Below are 5,972 nucleotides of genomic sequence, written 5' to 3' on the forward strand. Positions count from 1 at the left end.
CTCCTCCTTCGGCCGCCCCTACCCCTCCTCTCTCCTCCCTCCCTCCCTTGTCACTGTTTTTGCAAATCGTAGGTAACTAGTTTATTTAACAAGTGATTAATATAACTAGCTTATTTATATTAAGTGCTTAATGGACCTAGTTTATTTAGTAAGTGCTTAATAGAACCAGTTTATTTGGTAAGTAGTTAATAAAACTAGTTCATTTAGTAAGTAGTTAATAAAACTAGTTTAATTAGTGTTAGGATTTTATATAAGATATTTTCGAATGTTTTTTTTCATATTTTGAATCATTGAAATGCAATGACCATCGACAAGTGGCCTATGTTTTGCCGGAGTGTTGATTAATTTCCGTTCCGGCAAATTTCAGGCGCTCGATGTGTCCTTTTTATTAAAGGTCATGCCATATTTTTTGGGTTTTGCTGTCGAGTTATAATATCTGAATTTTGAACACAGGAGATGTCTGATGACGATGGGATCCCGGAGTGCGGGTACTGCTATGATGACCGAGGTGTGTGCGACATGTTTCCTCACCTGCAAAATGATAGGTTTTTCACCGTGAAGCTGGAAGAGACCTTCGATGTTTGTACGGTATGCAACGACAAACATTTCATTGTAATTAATATTATCACTTGTGCTTCTTTTGTTCAACGTGTAATTTATGGATTTTTTTCAACTCGATTAGTACATCCCATGCCATGCTAGACCATATGTATTGGAGAAGCTTGGTTTTGGGTTAGATGACTTTGAGAATGTGGAGACGAAGAGGGCTCACTTAAGAACTAAACATGGTTACGAGTTTCTGGTTAAGTTCTACAATGCGGTCGATCGCTCCCATTTCGGTTGCTCTAAATGGGAAGCTCTCTGGGTGCATATGGATTTGAGGAGGGAATGCGAATAATATTTGATATTCGTCCCGATGATTATGATGATGATGATAATATCGACATCTGGGTGGATGTGGATATGCCTCCAGTTTTGCCTAGATGTGAGTTTGTCAAACTAATTTGTTAAGTTCAGTAATTTATGTTGTTAATTTAAAAATATTTGGTGTTTGTCCATACTAAACTTATTTATTTATAATTTTCAGCTTATTTCTTATTTTCAAGAAATACTCGGAAGATAGTAGACAACACATACTATAGCTATGACTCCAAGCTTAATTGTGAGGAGAAAGGTTAACTTGTCTCATTCATAGAAGATGTTGAGGCCTTCAAAACCAGTCACTCTATCAGCCAAAATTGTACTAGATACGTGCCACTAGTCCATACATTGCTTGATGATAACTTCATTGCTAAAAACTTGGTAAGATTTTGTTAATGATGGTAACTTCATTGCATACATTATTCTTAAGTAAACCATTGCTAACTATATATGTTACTATTTCGTTTTTGAACAGAGGCTCCCGAAGCAGGTTGTGTCTGACATGCTATTTACCGAAGGTGATATGCATATGGATAGCTTACGACCAACTCCTTCGGAGGCTTACCATACTGCATACTCGATTTCTTCAAACGATGGAAGGCTCAAATTCAAAGAATGGAGCAAAGTGATGAATGCGCACACGCAAATAATTGGAGACAAAATGAATGTGCGCAAGCCACAAGTTGGAGATAGGTTTATGTCCATTCTTCATTATGGTGAAGGACCGGTTTATCTGTTTTATGGTATTTTAGATACGAGAGAGGAGTAGATCCTAAGTATTAAGAACAATTAGTTAGTGTTGATTATATATGACTACAATGTATTAGACTTGATGGTGATGCTGAGTAGGAGTAGTGACTATGAGTACTATGATGATGAGGAGGACGAGTTGTTATTATAACTAGTGACGAAGTTGTTATATGATGTCCCATCATGGAAGAAAATGATGATTATGATTAGTTATATGACAATGATATATTATGTTGATAAGTTGTTAATGATATTATGATTATGATGAAGAGTTATTATGTCATTGGGTGAAAGAACCGTCGATTAGTTTCAAATGGATGGATCCAAAGTGACCATTGGTTACTTTAGATCCATGCACTTGAAACTAATCCAAGGTTCTTTCACCTAGTTATTTAATAACTCATTACGATGTAAAACCAATCTCTAAATTGCTACTGTATGAAAAATTGTATACTGGTATATGAATACGACCTAAAATTCAAAAGAAATGGAATAGGGAATAATAGTTGTAGCGGTTGTTTTCGAGAGCGCTACTAATAATTAGCAGTAGCAATTGACTTGGAAAGCGCTACTACTAAGTAGATATAGTAGTAGCGAGTGCCACTAGGCGCTACTGCTAAGCATTAGCTGTAGCGCCTTATCAGTAGTGCGCTTACCCGCGCTACTGATAGGCCAAAAACCAGTGCTACTGCTAGGCTTTTCCCTAGTAGTGTACCCATGTGATTATGTCTCTCTTTTCGGGGATGGTGATGTGATATTCTTGGCGATGATGCCACTTAGGATATGATTTTCCTCCTCGAGCTTATTGACTTGTTGCTTGAGGTCCATTATTTCCTTTCGAAGCTTTCCTGTAACAGCCAAAGCTCCCTGCACCCAAGGGTGCTGCATAGCTGCGGGAGAACCAGTGACACTCTTTTTCATATTCTCATAAGAAAGAAGTCTAACATTGGAAGGGATAACCGAGTTTGGAATAGCTGAGCTCTGCAGTTCCCCCATTGTGAATCCAGCTCGGAAGCGAGAGGTGACTTCTTGATCCTCCTCCATGGCATCTACTCTCTTTAAATCAGCCTCCATCTCTTCCTCCGTTGCTGGCGCAAAGTGGTCAACGTTGTTGTTTGTCATTGATCTGGGTGCCGGATGAGACACCCGGCTCTCCCCGATTGACTCTTGCGAAGACATCTTGCTCTAATCTTGCGCAACCACAGCTCGAAACACAAACAGAGGATAATTGTGTGATACGGAAGTGAAAACCTCCAGGAGAATATATAATGAACTTTTACCGACCAAAATACGTGTCGTGTACGAAAACAGAGCCCGAAGAGCGCACGAGGTGCCCACGAGGTAGGGGACGCGCCCACTAGGGTAGGGCGCGCCCTCCACCCTCATGGAGGCCTCGTGTCCTTCCCGGACTGCTTCTTATTTTTCTATTTTTGTAAGTATTCCAAAACGGAGAAATATTGCCTTAAAAACTGTTTTGGAGTCGGTTTACTTAACGTGCCACATACCTATTCCTTTTCGGAGTCTGAAACGTTCCGGCAAGTGTCCCTTATGTATTCCTCCGGGGTTACGGTTTCAATAACATTGGTTTCAACATTTATGGGATTACTTGAGATATAATGTTTGATTCTTTGACCGTTCACCACCTTCGGATTTGTGCCTTCGAAGTTGTTGATTTTTATGGCACCGGAATGATAGACCTCCTCGATAACGTAAGGACCTTCCCATTTATAGAGAAGTTTTCGTGGAAAAAATCTTAAACAAGAGTTATATAGCAATACATAATCATCAAATTAAATTCATGCTTTTGTATCCTTTTACCATGCCATCTTTTAACTTTTTCTTTAAACAACTTGGCATTTTCGTAGGCTTGGGTTCTCCATTCATTGAGTGAGCTAATATCAAATAACCTCTTCTCACCGGCAAGTTTAAAAATCATAATTGAGCTCTTTAATAACCCAATATGCCTAGTGTTCTAGTTCGAGAGGTAAGTGACATGATTTTCCATAAACCATTTTATACAGAGACATACCCAGAGGATTTTTATATGCTGTTCTATAGGCCCATAATGCATCATCAAGTTTCTTGGACCAATTCTTTCTAGACCTATTGACAGTCTTTTGCAAAATTAATTTGAGCTCTGTATTACTCAATTCTACTTGACCACTAGACTGAGGGTGATAATGACATGCAATTCTTTAATTAACATCATACTTAGCAAGCATTTTACGGAAAGCACCATGAATAAAATGTGAACCACCATCAGTCATTAAATATCTAGGGACTCCAAATCTTGGAAAAATAACTTCTTTAAGCATTTTAATAGAAGTGTTATGATTAGCACTACTATTTCGAATAGCTTCTACCCACTTAGTAACGTAATCAACAGCAACTAAAATATGTGTATATCCATTAGAGGTAGGAAAAAGGTCCCATATAGTCAAAGCCCCAAATATCAAATGGTTCAATAACGAGTGAATAGTTTATAGGCATTTCTTGACGTCTACTAATATTACAAATTCTTTGACATTCATCACAAGATAAGACAAACTTATGGGCATCCTTGAAGAGAGTAGGCCAATAAAAACCAGATTGCAATACCTTATGTGCAGTTCTATCTCCAGCATGGTGTCCTCCATAAGCTTCGGAGTGACACTTGCGTAGGATCTGTTCCTGTTCATGCTCAGGTACACAACATCTAGTGATACCATCTACTCCTTCTTTATAAAGATGTGGGTCATCCCAAAAGTAATGTCTCAAATCATAGAAGAACTTTTTCTTTTGCTGGTATGTGAAACTAGGTGGTATGAATTTGGCAACAATGTAATTAGCATAATCAACATACCATGGAGCAGTATGAGAAGCATTTATGACATTTAATTGCTCATCAGCAAAGCTACCATCAATAGGTAGTGGGTCATCAAGCACATTTTCTAACCTAGACAAGTTGCCTGCAACGGGGTTCTCAGCTCCCTTTCTATCAACAATATGTAAGTCAAATTCTTGTAGCAAGAGAACCCATCTAATAAGTCTAGGTTTAGCATCTTTCTTTTCCATAAGATATTTAATAGCAGCATGATCAGTGTGAATAGTTACTTTAGAATCAACAATATAAGGTCTGAACTTATCACAAGCAAATACAACTGCTAAGAATTCGTTTTCAGTAGTAGCATAATTTCTTTGAGCATTGTCTAGGGTTTTACTAGCATATTGAATAACATTTGATTTCTTATCAACTCTTCGCCCAAGAACAGAACCTACAGCATAATCACTAGCATCACACATAATTTCAAAGGGTAAATTCCAATCAGGTGGCTGAATAATAGGTGCAGAGATCATTGCTTTCTTAAGTATTTCAAATGCTTCTACACAATCATCATCAAAGACAAATGGTATATCTTTTTGTAATAAATTAGTCAGAGGTCGAGAAATTTTTGAGAAGTCCTTAATGAACCTCCTATAAAATCCAGCGTGACCAAGGAAACTTCTTATACCTTTGATGTCCTTGGGGCATGGCATCTTTTCAATAGCATCAACCTTGGCTTTATCAAATTCAATACCTCTTCCAAAAACTTTATGCTCCAAGACAATACCTTCATTAATGATGACCCACAAGTATAGGGGATCTATCGTAGTCCTTTCGATAAGTAAGAGTGTCAAACCCAATGGGTAGCAGAAGGAAATGATAAGCGGTTTCCAGCAAGGTATTCTTTGCAAGTACTGAAATAAGCGGTAACAGATAGTTTTGTAATAGGATAATTTGTAACGAGCAACAAGTAACAAAAGTAAATAAAGTGAAGCAAGGTGGCCCAATCCTTTTTGTAGCAAAGGACAAACCTGGACAAACTCTTATATAGAGAAAAGCGCTCTCGAGGACACATGGGAATATCGTCAAGCTAGTTTTCATCACGCTCATATGATTCGCGTTCAATACTTTGATAATTTGGTATGTGGGTGGACCGGTGCTTGGGTGCTGCCCTTACTTGGACAAGCATCCCACTTATGATTAACCTCTATTGCAAGCATCCTCAACTACAACAAAATTATTAAGGTAAACCTAACGATAGGACGAAACCTATGGATCCAAATCAGCCCCTTACAAAGTAACGCATAAACTAGGGTTTAAGCTTCTGTCACTCTAGCAGCCCATCATCTACTTATTACTTCCCAATGCCTTCCTCTAGGCCCAAATAATGGTGAAGTGTCATGTAGTCGACGTTCATATAACACCACTAGAGGAGAGACAACATACATCTCTTCAAAATATCGAACGAATACCAAATTCACATGACTACTAATAGCAA

This window comes from Triticum aestivum, chromosome 7A (assembly GCF_018294505.1).
Source record: "Triticum aestivum cultivar Chinese Spring chromosome 7A, IWGSC CS RefSeq v2.1, whole genome shotgun sequence".
NCBI classification, from domain to species: Eukaryota; Viridiplantae; Streptophyta; class Magnoliopsida; order Poales; family Poaceae; genus Triticum; species Triticum aestivum.